Consider the following 20,662-nt stretch of genomic DNA (forward strand, 5'->3'; position numbering starts at 1 on the left):
AGACCATGTACAAAGGTTGCGACCAGGGCCTCATTGTTCAAGCTCAATTCAGCTGTGAGGATACGGAACTGAAGCGCATATTGTCCCACTGAATAAGATTCTTGTCGAAGGCGTAAAAGGGCACTAAGAATCCTGAGCTGGCTCCTCGAAGATATTACGAAAGAGCTTCAAGAAGTCGGACAGGCTGGAAACCACTGGGTCATTCTTCTTCCACAGAGGGGCAGCCCAAGCTAAAGCTTCACCAGAGAGGAGCGATCCCACCAGGGTTAGAGCGTAAGATTCCATGGAGTCAGAGCCAGCAGGTGTTCACCAGAGCCTCTAGTGGTGAGGATGGACTGGGCTGCAACTGGCTCCAGGTCGCGACCCCCAGGGTCCCCCAGCTCACACCCACAGTAGGCAACAGGAGGATAGGGATAGTAAGGGAATAAGCCAAGGTCAGGGCCACAAGTAGACAAGGACAACAGAGTTCACGCCAAGGTTCAGGGTCAGAGGCAAACAGGGATAGTCGGGGAGACGCCAAAGGTCAGGGTCACGAGAAGACAGGAATAGTTGAGAACACGACAAGGTCGGTAACAGAAACAAGCATAGAGCACACAGCAGACAGGAAGCCAAAACACACAAAGGTTGATCAGCAGGGCTGGCCTGCAGTGCAGAGGTTAATATAGAGTTCTCTAATAGGAGCTGGGGTGGAGTCATGCTAGAGGAGAGATTATAAAAGCAGTCAGGTGAGAGTCAGCTAGTCTCTAGAAATTAACACATGGAGACAGGTAAGACAAAACTCTATTGCATAACCATGACATCCTCCCTGGGTGTCAGGTTGGAGCAGAGGCGTCCGGCATTTCTGATTACTTCAGATGGGTAACAAACTTCCAGTCGGTGGGCCAGGATGGAATGGGGCCCTCTATGTCGCAGGTCTCCCTGAATGGACAGAATTGTGGTGGGTTTATGGGTATACCTTGCTGCCGGCATCCATAGACACCAGGGAGGGAGTGCAGGCGGGTGGGGGATGGAGCAGTAGCTGGTCTTAGATCTTCCCAGGAGTATTGGTGTGATTTCCTTTGGTCAGCAGTGCTACACCATGCAGTCTGATTCTACCATAACAGCTGCTGTGAATCTGGCATATGGCTCCAAGGCAGGTTAGTTGGAGTTTGTTTTTCTCATAGATCTCCTTCTTACTTTATCCATAGTGTGGGGAGGCACAGTGTGGGGTACTCTTGGGAGCAGGTCCTCCTTTTTGGGAATTGACATGCTTCTTACATGCGCCTTGGTGTGTCATGTTGGATGCACCTTACACAAGTGTGGGGGGGGGGGCTCTGTTGGAGCGTGCCTCCTCAGTGGGAAATCTGTCCACCGATCCCCCACTGAGCAGGCGGATGGCTGGTCTGTGCCCGCTCTGATATGCAGACACAGACCGCTTTCCTCTATGTGCGGTTGCATGTAAACGGACCACCTGTGTTCCGATCTGATCCCCCATCTGTCTGTTTTTAGCATACAGGATTGGATCGGATGTCGGCGGCTGTCAACAGACACATGTCCGTTGAAACCGGCCGCTCAATAGAGGAGACTGGAGGGTCCACCTGAAAAAACTGACTGGCGACTTGATCGGTTCACCCCTGTGAAAGGGCCCTAACACGCCTCAAGCTGCAGTGGAGAGTGCCACCTAAAAACGTGGGGCGGTTCTGCTGAGATTGTCCAGCGATTAAATTGTGGCAAACCGCATCCCGTGAAGCTTGTCGCCCAAAAAAAGTTCAGGAGCTACTTTTGGGCAGCAAGCTTCACGCAATGCGGTTCGCCGCTATTGCAACCATGATTTATCACTCCGGAACTGCATCGTGTTTTTAGCTGCCATTGAAATATATGGCATCGGAAATTCTCATTGTGCGATTTGTCATTTTTACTAGAGTATTTTGAAATTACGGGCAGAATTTACGGCCATTCTGCCCGCGATTCAAAACGCCCAGGTGTGAATGTAACCTAAAGGATAAATTCACCTTTTGTAACCTGTTACACCCATATTCAGTATTCAGGGTGTAACGTAACATGCAGAGCCCCCCAAACACCCCCCCTTATGTTGAGGGCATATGGTATGGTTCAGGAGGGGGGCGCTCGCTCGTTTGTCCCATCCCTTTTCTAACCTGCTGGTCTGCATGCTCAGATAGGGGTCTGGCATGGATTTTGGGGGGGGGACCCCATGCCATTTAAAAAAAAAAAAAAAATGTTGTGGGAGGGGGTATGGATCTGGGGGGAGAGGGACCGCACATGTTTGTTTTTTCTTTTTTTTTTCTTTGTGTGAACCAGGGTTTAGGGATAAGACATTTGGCTGCTGAGACCTGACCGTGGTGTTCTTACGGAATGTCTCAGGACTTGTATATGACGTTCACAACCTATTACATTTATTTATGTGATATTTGTTATTCTAATCTTTTTGCAAAAGGTTCTGCTTGATTTTGTTTCTTGCATGAATACAGTTTAACATTGGCCTTGCGTGTTGTACGGGATACTTTCATTTTATGTATTTTGCTTGCATGATATTTAAGTTTAGTTCTTTATGCATGTATCACTTTGATTATATTCAGTGTGTGTCAGTATACACTATATTGTCAAAAATATTGGGACATCTGCCTTTACACAGAAGCCAATTTGTAAGGTCAGGCGGTGGCGTCACTAGGGTTGGTGTCACCTGGTGCGGTATAACATTGGTGTCATTCCCCCGGGCCAATAATTTTTTCCCCCCATATAACACTGCCCTGGGGACAGCAGACAATGGCATCATTGGCATTGACGATTTGATTCGGATTTCGGGAACTGACCTGCTGACGCTTTTGGGTTTATTTACTAAAGGCAAATCCACTTTGCACTGCAAGTGCACTTGGAAGTGCAGTCGCTGTAGATCTGAAGGGGACATGCAAGGAAAGTTTAAAACAGCATTTTTGCTTGTACATGATTGGATGATAAAATCAGCAGAGCTTCCCCTAATTGCAGATCTTCCCTTCAGATCTAAAGCGACTGTACTTCCAAGTGCACTTGTAGTGCAAAGTGGATTTGCCTTTAGTAAATCAACCCCTTTGTGTTGCTTGCTGGACGGGATCTGAAGGCTGCAGGGAAGATGGCAAGATGCTGTGTCCTGCCGACAAGGTGAGTTGCTTGCTGGACCGTGGGTGTGGTGGACGGTATCTGCTGGCTGCAGCCAGGGAAGACGGCAAGATGCTGCTGTGACCTTCTGCTTGCTGGACAGATCTGATGTGGGTCACTGTCTAGCTACACCTGGGCTGACGACACACCACACCCCCTTAACAGACCAGCTTAGGGTGGCTCAGCTACTATACATGGGTGGCGGACACAGCGGCATCCCCCCCATTCCTGGTTATCAAACCATCTCAGGGTGGGCGGCTCAGTCATCTACTATACCTATATACGTGGCCGGTACAAGGCAGGGGCGGAAGGGACACGTGCCCTGGGCTATACCATTTGCTATAGGAGGGGGGACGCAGTCCGCAGGTGAAGTTCTGCCACGGCCGCCGCCCACCAGTGTGTACTACAAATGACCTATGTCAGCGCCCAGCGGCACTGTACAAATTGCCGAGTTCGTGCGCTCCTGCATCCTCCCTTCCCTCAGCACAGCTTCACTGTTTCCTACTGTGTCACAGTTTACTCCACCTACGGAGGAGTCTCGTAGTCCCTAATACAGTGTTGCCAACCTAACAGATTGAAATTTACTGACCCGACATCCAAAATTTACTGGCGCAGCCAAGTTTTTACTGGCATTTCCAAAAGTTACAAAATTACAGTTTTAAGTACAAATTTCACTATTTAGGCTACAAACAAGTACAATATGTAATTAGCAATGTGATTTAAGGTAGCTAATATGGCAACAAACATATTTCTTATTTTATTTTCGATATAGTAAGTAACTCAGGAGAGCAAGAAATTAGAATGGGCGGCACACACAAGAAATTGACTTTCACAGTGATACTGACAGCAGTGTGCAGCAGTACAGATTACTGACACGACACGTCCCCTCCTGAGTCACAGTGACAGTTTCTCTCCAAGCCCGGTGGTCCCTCCAGTCCATACAGCACTGAGGCTCCTGGCCTGCCTTGCTCCCATCCCGCAGACCCACACACAAGGCTCTGGCCACTCTGCTTGGGTCCCTTGCACCATGACATCACAGGACATGCTCAGGTACCGCCTCCAGAGCTGCCCAAATACACTGTAGCAGGCACTCGTATGGTCTCGGCTGGCTCCGGGCCGAGCGTCACAGCCATATTTTTTACTGGCAACCTTTTCTTTTTACTGGCAGGAGAAAATTGACTGTTTTTTACTGGCTGCCAGTAAAAATACTGACAGCCCTAATACCGGGGGGAGCCACCAACCCTGACCTTGGGGGGGGGGGGGGGGGGCTGCTGCTGTACAGCTTTAAAGAAAATATATGTGTGTGTGTAAATGTGTATGTCTGTTTGTTTTTTTTATTTTTATTTTTTTGCTGTCGGAAAATTTAAAAAAAACCTTCTTTTACGGCAAAGACTCACTACATGCTTTTCTGCAGCTTCTTCATTGAAGTCTCTTGACCCTTTCCAAAAATGGTGCGGCTGAATAAAGCATAGATGTGAACGTGTCCCATAGAAAACCATGTTGAATGGACTGTAGTGCGTTTCTGCAAAAAGCACAAAAACGCACAGGTGTGAACCAGGCCTAACATAGGGCCAGTTTATTGTCCTTCAGACGTTTAAGGGGGCTGGGCTGTGGCCTGCAGGAGTGGAAATATTTCTGGCCGCAGTGGAAACAAACATCACCACGTTTGGTGTTAGGGGAAGTTATATTACCCCATTGTTGATGATATTGGGAGAAAAAGTGTTGTCGGGTAGTAGAATAGTAATTTGTATCAGTGGGAGGAATAGTGCTCCAAGGGCTGGATAAAGGCAAGCAAAAAAGGCCTGCAGTTTGGAGATCCCTTAGGTCTCTTGCACCCTACAGCTTGCAAAAGCTCAGTACAGCTCAAGAAGCCTAATAATTAACAGATGAACTCCCTGTGCCCGAAACTGATGGGGTTAGAGAACTTGGTTCCAATCATCTACCACTGGAGGAATTTTTGTTTTTTAAAAACACTTTTAAACATATACCTCATGCAATAACTTAGGAGTTTTCCTCATCATATCTTATTGTATTCATGTAGTTCTTCCTACAATGGAGGCCTTTATGGTATAGCATAATACATACCTCCCGACTCTCCCTGATTTCGAGGGACTGTCCCTGATTTGGAGCAATATCCCTCATTCCTCCTCATTTGCCCCTCATTTTGGTCTCTGATCTATGTAAATCTATATAAAATGCACTTTTTATCTATACAAAGAAAAATAAATTGGGATGCAGAATGTGAGTACGCCCCAGCCACCATCTTTTCCTCTAGGGAAAGAGGTTTTCGGACTTTCCCATTATCTTCCTAACAAACAGGTTAGTATCAGACCGCATCTATGAAACCTGTTGAACTAGTTAATAACACTAAACTGCATATGAGCGATTTACAAGGACAATCCGAGAATATACTAAAAAGGGGGAGTTTGGGACTTTAAATGAGATATATTGGTCACATGTCTTCATCCCTAAATCTGCGAAAAGAAAGGGGGGGTTTTGGGACTTTAAATGAGGCGAGTACACATGGCTAGAAGGTGAGTAGATATCAAAAACATGTTTTTATTGGTGAAACATGGACCATGGCAAAATGACATGCATGCAGCAATGAATAAAATTGTCAATCATATATTACAGACCATATATAGAAACAAACATTGGTAGCAACCAGCCAACCACTGTGTGGTATGGAACAAATCCTGGATGTAGTAAAATAAATTAAAATTACATGGTAGATGGAGAACTCCATCTGAGTAGGGGTGTCTGCATAAGAATAAGTACATCCAAATTAGATCAACGCGTTTCATGGGTAATACCACTCTTCAGGGGCAGGTGCATGCAAATCTATAAAAAACAAAACATGAGTAGACCAGTATGTTTCTATATAAGGTCTGTAATATGTGATTGACAATTTTATTCATTGCTGCATGTATCATGTCATTTTGCCATGTTCCTTGTTTCACCAATAAAAACATGTTTTTGATATCTACTCACCTTCTAGCCATGTGTACTCGCCTAATTTAAAGTCCCACCCCCCCCCCTTTCCTTAATAAGAGAATATACGTCTTGTATATAGGCATACAATGTCTCTATCCCCAAACAGATGCAATGACAATTTACACAACCAGTCATGCAAGGAGTTTAGACTATTTTATATAGAACATAGACCCTACAAAAGATAGTGCCCCCACAATCCTCAAGTTAAGGGCTTAGTGTTGTAATTGATGTGGCTTCATGTATTATGCATACCTCCCAACTTTTTGAGATGGGAATGAGGGACACCTATCAGCAAACGTATGCAGGCATAGGACACACCCCTTGCCACGCCCACTTAAAAGGAGAATTGTACAAAAAACAAACAAGATTGGTTAAACCCACAAGTGCTTTTTTTTTTTTTACCAGGACTATTTCTTTATATTGGGTTTTGGAATTTACAAATGCAGCAATTTAGAAATCAGATGAAAGGTTTAGCACTGGGAAACACTTTTTGATAGATAAAAAGTGCATTTTATAGACATCTATATAGATCCAGTGGCGTAGTGTGGGGGGTGCAGGGGGCGCCGTGGCCCCGGGCGCGATATTTAGGGGGGCACCAGTATGTGTCACTGGCTGCCTCCTCCTAATTTCTAATTCTGTGTCCCCGGGCTCCGGCCGCCATGTTAAGTGTCCGGCGCCCTGTGATTGGGTGTATGGGGGTCATGTGAGGCGTAGGGCTGGCCTGTCCTCGATCACTCCTGAAGTCCCGCCTCCGCACATGACCCCCCATATGCCCAATCACAGGGCGCTGGATACTGAACATGGCAGCAGGCAGAGCGCAGGGGAGAGAAGAAACAACGTGAGCCGCCGCTGTCTCCTCCTCCTCATCCGGATCGATGCAGCCAGGATAAGAAGGTGAGTGAGAGACTTGTTACTGGCCGGGGGGGGGGCGCGAGAGAGAGACTGTAGGCAGGACAGTGTAGTGTAGTATAGTATGGAGGTCAGTGTAGTGGTCACTATGGGGGGCAGTGTAGTGGACAGTATAGTGTAGTATAGTATAGTATACTGGTTAGTATAGTGGTCAGTATAGTGTAGTTTAGTATGGAGGTCAGTGTAGTGTAGTGGTCAGCGTAGTATGGTGGTCAGCGTAGTATGGTGGTCAGCGTAGTATGGTGGACAGCGTAGTATGGTGGACAGCGTAGTATGGTGGACAGCGTAGTATGGTGGTCAGCGTAGTATGGTGGTCAGTATAGTGTAGTTTAGTATGGAGGTCAGTGTAGTGTAGTGGTCAGTGTAGTGTAGTGGTCAGTGTAGTATAGTGGACAGTGTAGTATGGTGGTCAGTGTAGTATAGTGGACAGTGTAGTGGTTAGTATAGTGGACAGTGTAGTATAGTGGTCAGTATAGTGTAGTTTAGTATGGAGGTCAGTGTAGTGTAGTGGACAGTGTAGTATGGTGGTCAGTGTAGTATGGTGGTCAGTGTAGTGTAGTTTAGTATGGTGGACAGTGTAGTATGGTGGTCAGTGTAGTATGGTGGACAGTGTAGTGTAGTATGGTGGTCAGTATAGTGTAGTTTAGTATGGTGGACAGTGTAGTATGGTGGTCAGTGTAGTATGGTGGTCAGTGTAGTGTAGTATAGTGGACAGTGTAGTATGGTGGTCAGTATAGTGTAGTTTAGTATGGAGGTCAGTGTAGTGTAGTGGTCAGTGTAGTGTAGTGGTCAGTGTAGTATAGTGGACAGTGTAGTATGGTGGTCAGTGTAGTATAGTGGACAGTGTAGTGGTTAGTATAGTGTAGTTTAGTATGGTGGACAGTGTAGTATGGTGGTCAGTGTAGTATGGTGGACAGTGTAGTTTAGTATGGTGGACAGTGTAGTATGGTGGTCAGTGTAGTATGGTGGTCAGTGTAGTGTAGTATAGTGGACAGTGTAGTATGGTGGTCAGTATAGTTTAGTGTAGTGGACAGTGTAGTATGGTGGTCAGTGTAGTATAGTGGTCAGTGTAATATAGTGGTCAGTGTAGTATGGTGGTCAGTGTAGTGTAGTATAGTGGACAGTGTAGTATGGTGGTCAGTATAGTTTAGTGTGGTAGTCAGTGTAGTATAGTGTTCAGTGTAGTATAGTGTTCAGTGTAGTATAGTGTAGTATGGTGGATAGTGTAGTATGGTGGACAGTGTAGTATAGTGGACAGTGTAGTATAGTGGACAGTGTAGTATGGTGGTCAGTGTAGTATGGTGGTCAGTGTAGTATGGTGGTCAGTGTAGTGTAGTATGGTGGACAGTGTAGTGGTTAGTGTAGTGGACAGTGTAGTATAGTGGTCAGTGTAGTATAGTGGACAGTGTAGTGGTTAGTGTGGTGGTCAGTGTAGTATGGTGGTCAGTGTAGTATGGTTGTCAGTGTAGTATGGTGGTCAGTGTAGTATGGTGGACAGTGTAATATAGTGATCAATGTAATATAGTGGTCAGTGTAGTATGGTGGTCAGTGTAGTATGGTGGTCAGTGTAGTATGGTGGTCAGTGTAGTGTAGTATGGTGGACAGTGTAGTGGTTAGTGTAGTGGACAGTGTAGTATAGTGGTCAGTGTAGTATAGTGGACAGTGTAGTGGTTAGTGTGGTGGTCAGTGTAGTATGGTGGTCAGTGTAGTATAGTGGTCAGTGTAGTATAGTGGTCAGTGTAGTATGGTGGTCAGTGTAGTATAGTGGACAGTGTAGTGGTTCGTGTAGTGGTCAGTGTAGTATGGTGGTCAGCGTAGTATGGTGGTCAGCGTAGTATGTTGGTCAGTGTAGTATGTTGGTCAGTGTAGTATGTTGGTCAGCGTAGTATGTTGGTCAGCGTAGTATGTTGGTCAGCGTAGTATGTTGGTCAGCGTAGTGTGGTGGTCAGCGTAGTGTGGTGGTCAGCGTAGTGTGGTGGTCAGCGTGGTATGGTGGACAGCGTGGTATGGTGGACAGCGTGGTATGGTGGACAGCGTGGTATGGTGGACAGCGTAGTATGGTGGACAGCGTAGTATGGTGGACAGTATAGTGTAGTTTAGAGGTCAGTGTAGTGTGGTGGTCAGTGTAGTGTGGTGGTCAGTGTAGTGTAGTATGGTGGTCAGTGTAGTATGGTGGTCGGTATAGTGTAGTTTAGCATGGAGGTCAGTGTAGTATAGTAGACAGTGTAGTATGGTGGTCAGTATAGTGTAGTATAGTGGACAGTGTAGTGGTTAGTATGGTGGTCAGCGTAGTATGGTGGTCAGCGTAGTATGGTGGTCAGTGTAGTATTGTGGTCAGTATAGTGTAGTTTAGTATGGAGGTCAGTGTAGTGTAGTGGTCAGTGTAGTATGGTGGACAGTGTAGTATGGTGGTCAGTGTAGTGTAGTATGGTGGTCAGTGTAGTATGGTGGTCAGTATAGTGGTCAGTGTAGTATGGTGGTCAGTGTAGTATGGTGGTCAGTATAGTGTAGTTTAGTATGGTGGTCAGTGTAGTATGGTGGTCAGTGTAGTATGGTGGTCAGTGTAGTATGGTGGACAGTGTAGTGTAGTATGGTGGTCAGTATAGTGTAGTATGGTGGTCAGTATAGTGTAGTTTAGTATGGTGGACAGTGTAGTATGGTGGTCAGTGTAGTATGGTGGTCAGTGTAGTATGGTGGTCAGTGTAGTGTAGTATGGTGGTCAGTATAGTGTAGTATGGTGGTCAGTATAGTGTAGTTTAGTATGGTGGTCAGTGTAGTATGGTGGTCAGTGTAGTATGGTGGTCAGTGTAGTATAGTGGACAGTGTAGTATAGTGGACAGTGTAGTGGTTGGTATGGTGGTCAGCGTAGTATGGTGGTCAGTGTAGTATAGTGGTCAGTATAGTGTAGTTTAGTATGGAGGTCAGTGTAGTATGGTGGACAGTGTAGTATGGTGGTCAGTATAGTGTAGTTTAGTATGGTGGTCAGTGTAGTATGGTGGTCAGTGTAGTATGGTGGACAGTGTAGTGTTGTATGGTGGTCAGTGTAGTATGGTGGTCAGTGTAGTATGGTGGTCAGTGTAGTGGTTCGTGTAGTGGTCAGTATAGTATGTTGGTCAGTGTAGTATGGTGGTCAGTGTAGTATGGTGGTCAGTATAGTATGTTGGTCAGTGTAGTATGGTGGTCAGTATAGTATGGTGGTCAGTATAGTATGGTGGTCAGTGTAGTATGGTGGTCAGTGTAGTATGGTGGTCAGTGTAGTGTAGTATAGTGGACAGTGTAGTATGGTGGTCAGTATAGTGTAGTATAGTGGAGAGTGTAGTGGTTAGTATGGTGGTCAGTGTAGTATAGTGGTCAATGTAGTATGGTGGTCAGTGTAGTATGGTGGTCAGTGTAGTGTAGTATAGTGGACAGTGTAGTATGGTGGTCAGTATAGTTTAGTGTAGTGGACAGTGTAGTATGGTGGTCAGTGTAGTATAGTGGTCAGTGTAATATAGTGGACAGTGTAGTGGTTAGTGTAGTGGACAGTGTAGTATGGTGGTCAGTGTAGTATGGTGGTCAGTATAGTATGGTGGTCAGTGTAGTGTAGTATAGTGGACAGTGTAGTATGGTGGTCAGTATAGTGTAGTATAGTGGTCAGTGTAATATAGTGGACAGTGTAGTGGTTAGTGTAGTGGTTAGTGTAGTGGTCAGTGTAGTATGGTGGTCAGTGTAGTATAGTGGTCAGTGTAATATAGTGGACAGTGTAGTATGGTGGTCAATGTAGTGTAATATGGTGGTCAGTGTAGTATGGTGGTCAGTGTAGAGTAGTATAGTGGACAGTGTAGTATGGTGGTCAGTGTAGTATGGTGGTCAGTGTAGTGTAGTATAGTGGACAGTGTAGTATGGTGGTCAGTATAGTGTAGTATAGTGGTCAGTGTAGTATGGTGGTCAGTGTAGTATGGTGGTCAGTGTAGTGTAGTATAGTGGACAGTGTAGTATGGTGGTCAGTATAGTTTAGTGTAGTGGACAGTGTAGTATGGTGGTCAGTGTAGTATAGTGGTCAGTGTAATATAGTGGACAGTGTAGTGGTTAGTGTAGTGGTCAGTGTAGTATGGTGGTCAGTGTAGTATGGTGGTCAGTGTAGTGTAGTATGGTGGTCAGTGTAGTATGGTGGTCAGTGTAGTGTAGTATGGTGGTCAGTATAGTTTAGTGTGGTGGTCAGTGTAGTATAGTGGTTAGTGTAGTGGTCAGTGTAGTATGGTTGTCAGTGTAGTATGGTGGTCAGTGTAGTATGGTGGTCAGTGTAGTATGGTGGTCAGTGTAGTATGGTGGTCAGTGTAGTATAGTGGTCAGTGTAGTATGGTGGTCAGTGTAGTATGGTGGTCAGTGTAGTATAGTGGTCAGTGTAATATAGTGGACAGTGTAGTGGTTAGTGCAGTGGTCAGTGTAGTATGGTGGTCAGTGTAGTATGGTGGTCAGTGTAGTGTAGTATAGTGGACAGTGTAGTATGGTGGTCAGTATAGTGTAGTATAGTGGACAGTGTAGTGGTTAGTGTAGTGGTCAGTGTAGTATAGTGGTCAGTGTAGTATAGTGGTCAGTGTAGTATAGTGGACAGTGTAGTGGTTAGTGTAGTGGACAGTGTAGTATGGTGGTCAGTGTAGTATGGTGGTCAGTGTAGTATAGTGGTCAGTGTAATATAGTGGACAGTGTAGTATGGTGGTCAGTGTAGTGTAGTATGGTGGTCAGTGTAGTATAGTGGACAGTGTAGTGGTTAGTGTAGTGGACAGTATAGTATGGTGGTCAGTGTAGTATGGTGGACAGTGTAGTATGGTGGACAGTGTAGTATGGTGGACAGTGTAGTATGGTGGTCAGTGTAGTATGGTGGACAGTGTAGTGTAGTATGGTGGTCAGTATAGTGTAGTTTAGTATGGTGGTCAGTGTAGTATGGTGGTCAGTGTAGTGTAGTATAGTGGACAGTGTAGTATGGTGGTCAGTATAGTGTAGTATAGTGGACAGTGTAGTGGTTAGTATGGTGGTCAGTGTAGTATGGTGGTCAGTGTAGTATGGTGGTCAGTGTAGTGTAGTATAGTGGACAGTGTAGTATGGTGGTCAGTATAGTTTAGTGTAGTGGACAGTGTAGTATGGTGGTCAGTATAGTGTAGTTTAGTATGGAGGTCAGTGTAGTGGACAGTGTAGTATGGTGGTCAGTGTAGTATGGTGGTCAGTGTAGTGTAGTTTAGTATGGTGGAAAGTGTAGTATGGTGGACAGTGTAGTATGGTGGTCAGTATAGTGTAGTTTAGTATGGTGGTCAGTGTAGTATGGTGGACAGTGTAGTATGGTGGACAGTGTAGTGTGGTGGACAGTGTAGTATGGTGGTCAGTATAGTGTAGTTTAGTATGGTGGTCAGTGTAGTATGGTGGTCAGTGTAGTATGGTGGTCAGTGTAGTATGGTGGACAGTGTAGTGTTGTATGGTGGTCAGTGTAGTATGGTGGTCAGTGTAGTATGGTGGTCAGTGTAGTGGTTCGTGTAGTGGTCAGTATAGTATGTTGGTCAGTGTAGTATGGTGGTCAGTGTAGTATGGTGGTCAGTATAGTATGTTGGTCAGTGTAGTATGGTGGTCAGTATAGTATGGTGGTCAGTGTAGTATGGTGGTCAGTGTAGTATGGTGGTCAGTGTAGTGTAGTATAGTGGACAGTGTAGTATGGTGGTCAGTATAGTGTAGTATAGTGGAGAGTGTAGTGGTTAGTATGGTGGTCAGTGTAGTATAGTGGTCAATGTAGTATGGTGGTCAGTGTAGTATGGTGGTCAGTGTAGTGTAGTATAGTGGACAGTGTAGTATGGTGGTCAGTATAGTTTAGTGTAGTGGACAGTGTAGTATGGTGGTCAGTGTAGTATAGTGGTCAGTGTAATATAGTGGACAGTGTAGTGGTTAGTGTAGTGGACAGTGTAGTATGGTGGTCAGTGTAGTATGGTGGTCAGTATAGTATGGTGGTCAGTGTAGTGTAGTATAGTGGACAGTGTAGTATGGTGGTCAGTATAGTGTAGTATAGTGCTCAGTGTAATATAGTGGACAGTGTAGTGGTTAGTGTAGTGGTTAGTGTAGTGGTCAGTGTAGTATGGTGGTCAGTGTAGTATAGTGGTCAGTGTAATATAGTGGACAGTGTAGTATGGTGGTCAATGTAGTGTAATATGGTGGTCAGTGTAGTATGGTGGTCAGTGTAGAGTAGTATAGTGGACAGTGTAGTATGGTGGTCAGTGTAGTATGGTGGTCAGTGTAGTGTAGTATAGTGGACAGTGTAGTATGGTGGTCAGTATAGTGTAGTATGGTGGTCAGTGTAGTATGGTGGTCAGTGTAGTGTAGTATAGTGGACAGTGTAGTATGGTGGTCAGTATAGTTTAGTGTAGTGGACAGTGTAGTATGGTGGTCAGTGTAGTATAGTGGTCAGTGTAATATAGTGGACAGTGTAGTGGTTAGTGTAGTGGTCAGTGTAGTATGGTGGTCAGTGTAGTATGGTGGTCAGTGTAGTGTAGTGTAGTATGGTGGTCAGTGTAGTATGGTGGTCAGTGTAGTGTAGTATGGTGGTCAGTATAGTTTAGTGTGGTGGTCAGTGTAGTATAGTGGACAGTGTAGTGGTTAGTGTAGTGGTCAGTGTAGTATGGTGGTCAGTGTAGTATGGTGGTCAGTGTAGTATGGTGGTCAGTGTAGTATAGTGGTCAGTGTAGTATAGTGGTCAGTGTAGTATGGTGGTCAGTGTAGTATGGTGGTCAGTGTAGTATAGTGGTCAGTGTAATATAGTGGACAGTGTAGTGGTTAGTGCAGTGGTCAGTGTAGTATGGTGGTCAGTGTAGTATGGTGGTCAGTGTAGTGTAGTATAGTGGACAGTGTAGTATGGTGGTCAGTATAGTGTAGTATAGTGGACAGTGTAGTGGTTAGTGTAGTGGTCAGTGTAGTATAGTGGTCAGTGTAGTATAGTGGTCAGTGTAGTATAGTGGACAGTGTAGTGGTTAGTGTAGTGGACAGTGTAGTATGGTGGTCAGTGTAGTATGGTGGTCAGTGTAGTATAGTGGTCAGTGTAGTATAGTGGTCAGTGTAATATAGTGGACAGTGTAGTATGGTGGTCAGTGTAGTGTAGTATGGTGGTCAGTGTAGTATAGTGGACAGTGTAGTGGTTAGTGTAGTGGACAGTGTAGTATGGTGGACAGTGTAGTATGGTGGACAGTGTAGTATGGTGGTCAGTGTAGTATGGTGGACAGTGTAGTGTAGTATGGTGGTCAGTATAGTGTAGTTTAGTATGGTGGTCAGTGTAGTATGGTGGTCAGTGTAGTGTAGTATAGTGGACAGTGTAGTATGGTGGTCAGTATAGTGTAGTATAGTGGACAGTGTAGTGGTTAGTATGGTGGTCAGTGTAGTATGGTGGTCAGTGTAGTATGGTGGTCAGTGTAGTGTAGTATAGTGGACAGTGTAGTATGGTGGTCAGTATAGTTTAGTGTAGTGGACAGTGTAGTATGGTGGTCAGTATAGTGTAGTTTAGTATGGAGGTCAGTGTAGTGTAGTGGACAGTGTAGTATGGTGGTCAGTGTAGTATGGTGGTCAGTGTAGTGTAGTTTAGTATGGTGGACAGTGTAGTATGGTGGACAGTGTAGTATGGTGGTCAGTATAGTGTAGTTTAGTATGGTGGACAGTGTAGTATGGTGGACAGTGTAGTATGGTGGACAGTGTAGTGTAGTATGGTGGTCAGTATAGTGTAGTTTAGTATGGTGGACAGTGTAGTATGGTGGACAGTGTAGTATGGTGGTCAGTGTAGTGTAGTATAGTGGACAGTGTAGTATGGTGGTCAGTGTAGTGTAGTATAGTGGACAGTGTAGTGGTTAGTATGGTGGTCAGTGTAGTATGGTGGTCAGTGTAGTGTAGTATAGTGGACAGTGTAGTATGGTGGTCAGTATAGTTTAGTGTAGTGGACAGTGTAGTATGGTGGTCAGTATAGTGTAGTATAGTGGACAGTGTAGTGGTTAGTATGGTGGTCAGTGTAGTATGGTGGTCAGTGTAGTATGGTGGTCAGTGTAGTGTAGTATAGTGGACAGTGTAGTATGGTGGTCAGTATAGTTTAGTGTAGTGGACAGTGTAGTATGGTGGTCAGTATAGTGTAGTTTAGTATGGAGGTCAGTGTAGTGGACAGTGTAGTATGGTGGTCAGTGTAGTGTAGTTTAGTATGGTGGACAGTGTAGTATGGTGGACAGTGTAGTATGGTGGTCAGTATAGTGTAGTTTAGTATGGTGTTCAGTGTAGTATGGTGGACAGTGTAGTATGGTGGACAGTGTAGTGTGGTGGACAGTGTAGTATGGTGGTCAGTATAGTGTAGTTTAGTATGGTGGTCAGTGTAGTATGGTGGTCAGTGTAGTATGGTGGTCAGTGTAGTATGGTGGACAGTGTAGTGTTGTATGGTGGTCAGTGTAGTATGGTGGTCAGTGTAGTATGGTGGTCAGTGTAGTGGTTCGTGTAGTGGTCAGTATAGTATGTTGGTCAGTGTAGTATGGTGGTCAGTGTAGTATGGTGGTCAGTATAGTATGTTGGTCAGTGTAGTATGGTGGTCAGTATAGTATGGTGGTCAGTGTAGTATGGTGGTCAGTGTAGTGTAGTATAGTGGACAGTGTAGTATGGTGGTCAGTATAGTGTAGTATAGTGGAGAGTGTAGTGGTTAGTATGGTGGTCAGTGTAGTATAGTGGTCAATGTAGTATGGTGGTCAGTGTAGTATGGTGGTCAGTGTAGTGTAGTATAGTGGACAGTGTAGTATGGTGGTCAGTATAGTTTAGTGTAGTGGACAGTGTAGTATGGTGGTCAGTGTAGTATAGTGGTCAGTGTAATATAGTGGACAGTGTAGTGGACAGTGTAGTATGGTGGTCAGTGTAGTATGGTGGTCAGTATAGTATGGTGGTCAGTGTAGTGTAGTATAGTGGACAGTGTAGTATGGTGGTCAGTATAGTGTAGTATAGTGGTCAGTGTAATATAGTGGACAGTGTAGTGGTTAGTGTAGTGGTTAGTGTAGTGGTCAGTGTAGTATGGTGGTCAGTGTAGTATAGTGGTCAGTGTAATATAGTGGACAGTGTAGTATGGTGGTCAATGTAGTGTAATATGGTGGTCAGTGTAGTATGGTGGTCAGTGTAGAGTAGTATAGTGGACAGTGTAGTATGGTGGTCAGTGTAGTATGGTGGTCAGTGTAGTGTAGTATAGTGGACAGTGTAGTATGGTGGTCAGTATAGTGTAGTATGGTGGTCAGTGTAGTATGGTGGTCAGTGTAGTGTAGTATAGTGGACAGTGTAGTATGGTGGTCAGTATAGTTTAGTGTAGTGGACAGTGTAGTATGGTGGTCAGTGTAGTATAGTGGTCAGTGTAATATAGTGGACAGTGTAGTGGTTAGTGTAGTGGTCAGTGTAGTATGGTGGTCAGTGTAGTATGGTGGTCAGTGTAGTGTAGTATGGTGGTCAGTGTAGTATTGTGGTCAGTGTAGTGTAGTATGGTGGTCAGTATAGTTTAGTGTGGTGGTCAGTGTAGTATAGTGGACAGTGTAGTGGTTAGTGTAGTGGTCAGTGTAGTATGGTGGTCAGTGTAGTATGGTGGTCAGTGTAGTATAGTGGTCAGTGTAGTATAGTGGTCAGTGTAGTATGGTGGTCAGTGTAGTATGGTGGTCAGTGTAGTATAGTGGTCAGTGTAATATAGTGGACAGTGTAGTGGTTAGTGCAGTGGTCAGTGTAGTATGGTGGTCAGTGTAGTATGGTGGTCAGTGTAGTGTAGTATAGTGGACAGTGTAGTATGGTGGTCAGTATAGTGTAGTATAGTGGACAGTGTAGTGGTTAGTGTAGTGGTCAGTGTAGTATAGTGGTCAGTGTAGTATAGTGGTCAGTGTAGTATAGTGGACAGTGTAGTGGTTAGTGTAGTGGACAGTGTAGTATGGTGGTCAGTGTAGTATGGTGGTCAGTGTAGTATAGTGGTCAGTGTAATATAGTGGACAGTGTAGTATGGTGGTCAGTGTAGTGTAGTATGGTGGTCAGTGTAGTATAGTGGACAGTGTAGTGGTTAGTGTAGTGGACAGTGTAGTATGGTGGACAGTGTAGTATGGTGGACAGTGTAGTATGGTGGACAGTGTAGTATGGTGGTCAGTGTAGTATGGTGGACAGTGTAGTGTAGTATGGTGGTCAGTATAGTGTAGTTTAGTATGGTGGTCAGTGTAGTATGGTGGTCAGTGTAGTGTAGTATAGTGGACAGTGTAGTATGGTGGTCAGTATAGTGTAGTATAGTGGACAGTGTAGTGGTTAGTATGGTGGTCAGTGTAGTATGGTGGTCAGTGTAGTATGGTGGTCAGTGTAGTGTAGTATAGTGGACAGTGTAGTATGGTGGTCAGTATAGTTTAGTGTAGTGGACAGTGTAGTATGGTGGTCAGTATAGTGTAGTTTAGTATGGAGGTCAGTGTAGTGTAGTGGACAGTGTAGTATGGTGGTCAGTGTAGTATGGTGGTCAGTGTAGTGTAGTTTAGTATGGTGGACAGTGTAGTATGGTGGACAGTGTAGTATGGTGGTCAGTATAGTGTAGTTTAGTATGGTGGTCAGTGTAGTATGGTGGACAGTGTAGTATGGTGGACAGTGTAGTGTAGTATGGTGGTCAGTATAGTGTAGTTTAGTATGGTGGACAGTGTAGTATGGTGGACAGTGTAGTATGGTGGTCAGTGTAGTGTAGTATAGTGGACAGTGTAGTATGGTGGTCAGTGTAGTGTAGTATAGTGGACAGTGTAGTGGTTAGTATGGTGGTCAGTGTAGTATGGTGGTCAGTGTAGTGTAGTATAGTGGACAGTGTAGTATGGTGGTCAGTATAGTTTAGTGTAGTGGACAGTGTAGTATGGTGGTCAGTGTAATATAGTGGACAGTGTAGTATGGTGGTCAGTGTAGTATGGTGGTCAGTGTAGTATGGTGGTCAGTGTAGTGTAGTATGATGGTCAGTGTAGTATGGTGGTCAGTGTAGTGTAGTATAGTGGACAGTGTAGTATGGTGGTCAGTATAGTTTAGTGTCGTGGTCAGTGTAGTATAGTGGTCAGTGTAGTATAGTGGTCAGTGTAGTATAGTGGTCAGTGTAATATAGTGGACAGTGTAGTGGTCAGTGTAGTATGGTGGTCAGTGTAGTATAGTGGACAGTGTAGTATGGTGGACAGTATAGTGGTTAGTGTAGTGGTTAGTGTAGTGGACAGTGTAGTATGGTGGACAGTGTAGTATGGTGGTCAGTGTAGTATGGTGGTCAGTGTAGTATGGTGGTCAGTGTAGTATGGTGGTCAGTGTAGTATAGTGGATAGTGTAGTATAGTGGACAGTGTAGTGGTTAGTGTAGTGGACAGTGTAGTATAGTGGTCAGTGTAGTATAGTGGTCAGTGTAGTATAGTGGACAGTGTAGTGGTTAGTGTAGTGGACAGTGTAGTATGGTGTAATAAACTGTGTGTGTGTCACCGGCGCAAAACAACCCCTAATTGCTCAAACAATATTACATACTAACTGTTGAGGGTGCTGCATTCAAAATAACCCTTCATTTAGATGGGTAGGAAATGCTGGTTGATATGTGTGAATGCGCTACTCCCGTAATTTACCACCACCTGCAATGCTTTTTAACTATTACTCATAGATTTTTCATGTGCATGAAATTTTAAAACTTTAGATCAATAAACCATATAATCATTCAATACATATACATAAAACAAAAAGTCCTTCAAACGTGCTGCAAAATCTTGTAACCATTAACGTGACTGGCGTGCTCCTATGTTGCTTCAATATTCATATGTGATTGAGTGGGACCCTCCACCATTCAGATTGGCCACTCACCAGATACTTCACTAGAGGTACGCCTTTGGTTCATTCAAGGGATAACCACTCCACCTAGGCACCACTTCTCACCGGCTAAAACATGGACTCTAATGCTCCTCATATGAAAGCATAGGGACAAAAGGCGATCATAGCGCAATATGTTTGAACCATTTATTTTAAAATACAAAGTGTAAAATAATCACTCGCATTAAAAAGTGCCCTCGAGCCGGCACGAAGCTTATCCAGCAGTTACGGACGGGTAAATGGCTGTTAGCATGGTCCGCCTGGTGATAATGTGCGGCCTCCACGCTCGGCTTGCGCTCCAAGCCTCGTTACCGTTCTCGTCCGGTCACGTGATGCACAAAACTCTCCCAGCAGCCTCTACGCGTTTCGCATCATCAAATGCGTCATCAGGAAGCTCAAGCTTCCTGATGACGCATTTGATGATGCAAAACGCGTAAGCGTGGAGCGCAAGCCGAGCGTGGAGGCCGCACATTATCACCAGGCGGACCATGCTAACAGCCATTTACCCGTCCGTAACTACTGGATAAGCTTCGTGCCGGCTCGAGGGCACTTTTTAATGTGAATGATTATTTTACACTTTGTATTTTAAAATAAATGGTTCAAACATATTGCGCTATGATCGCCTTTTGTCCCTATGCTTTCATATGAGGAGCATTAGAGTCCATGTTTTAGCCGGTGAGAAGTGGTGCCTAGGTGGAGTGGTTATCCCTTGAATGAACCAAAGGCGTACCTCTAGTGAAGTATCTGGTGAGTGGCCAATCTGAATGGTGGAGGGTCCCACTCAGTCACATATGAATATTGAAGCAACATAGGAGCACGCCAGTCACGTTAATGGTTACAAGATTTTGCAGCACGTTTGAAGGACTTTTTGTTTTATGTATATGTATTGAATGATTATATGGTTTATTGATCTAAAGTTTTAAAATTTCATGCACATGAAAAATCTATGAGTAATAGTTAAAAAGCATTGCAGGTGGTGGTAAATTACGGGAGTAGCGCATTCACACATATCAACCAGTGTAGTATGGTGGTCAGTGTAGTATGGTGGTCAGTGTAGTATAGTGGTCAGTGTAATATAGTGGACAGTGTAGTATGGTGGTCAGTGTAGTATAGTGGACAGTGTAGTGGTTAGTGTAGTGGACAGTATAGTATGGTGGTCAGTGTAGTATGGTGGACAGTGTAGTATGGTGGACAGTGTAGTATGGTGGACAGTGTAGTGTAGTATGGTGGTCAGTATAGTGTAGTTTAGTATGGTGGACAGTGTAGTATGGTGGACAGTGTAGTATGGTGGTCAGTGTAGTGTAGTATAGTGGACAGTGTAGTATGGTGGTCAGTGTAGTGTAGTATAGTGGACAGTGTAGTGGTTAGTATGGTGGTCAGTGTAGTATGGTGGTCAGTGTAGTGTAGTATAGTGGACAGTGTAGTATGGTGGTCAGTATAGTTTAGTGTAGTGGACAGTGTAGTATGGTGGTCAGTGTAGTATAGTGGTCAGTGTAATATAGTGGACAGTGTAGTGGTTAGTGTAGTGGACAGTGTAGTATGGTGTTCAGTGTAGTATGGTGGTCAGTGTAGTGTAGTATGATGGTCAGTGTAGTATGGTGGTCAGTGTAGTGTAGTATAGTGGACAGTGTAGTATGGTGGTCAGTATAGTTTAGTGTCGTGGTCAGTGTAGTATAGTGGTCAGTGTAGTATAGTGGTCAGTGTAATATAGTGGACAGTGTAGTGGTTAGTGTAGTATGGTGGTTAGTGTAGTATGGTGGTTAGTGTAGTATGGTGGTCAGTGT

The 20,662-nt window shown here is 44.7% G+C and overlaps 1 protein-coding gene across 3 annotated transcripts in view; it reads left to right on the plus strand.

Annotated features, from left to right (window-relative positions):
- Positions 1–691: 691 nt before the first annotated feature.
- The window catches only part of LOC141145580 (cytochrome P450 2C14-like), an 85,610-nt gene continuing 65,639 nt past the window's right edge, over positions 692–20,662 (plus strand). For 2 of the 3 annotated variants that reach the window (XM_073632403.1, XM_073632405.1), the window contains exon 1: positions 712–767. The gene's annotated coding sequence lies outside the window, so the exon portion shown is untranslated. Of the gene's footprint in view, positions 768–20,662 lie in introns of all 3 variants that reach the window. The other variant, XM_073632404.1, reaches the window with a different exon arrangement.

Source organism: Aquarana catesbeiana, linkage group LG05 (assembly GCF_042186555.1).
Source record: "Aquarana catesbeiana isolate 2022-GZ linkage group LG05, ASM4218655v1, whole genome shotgun sequence".
NCBI classification, from domain to species: domain Eukaryota; kingdom Metazoa; phylum Chordata; class Amphibia; order Anura; family Ranidae; genus Aquarana; species Aquarana catesbeiana.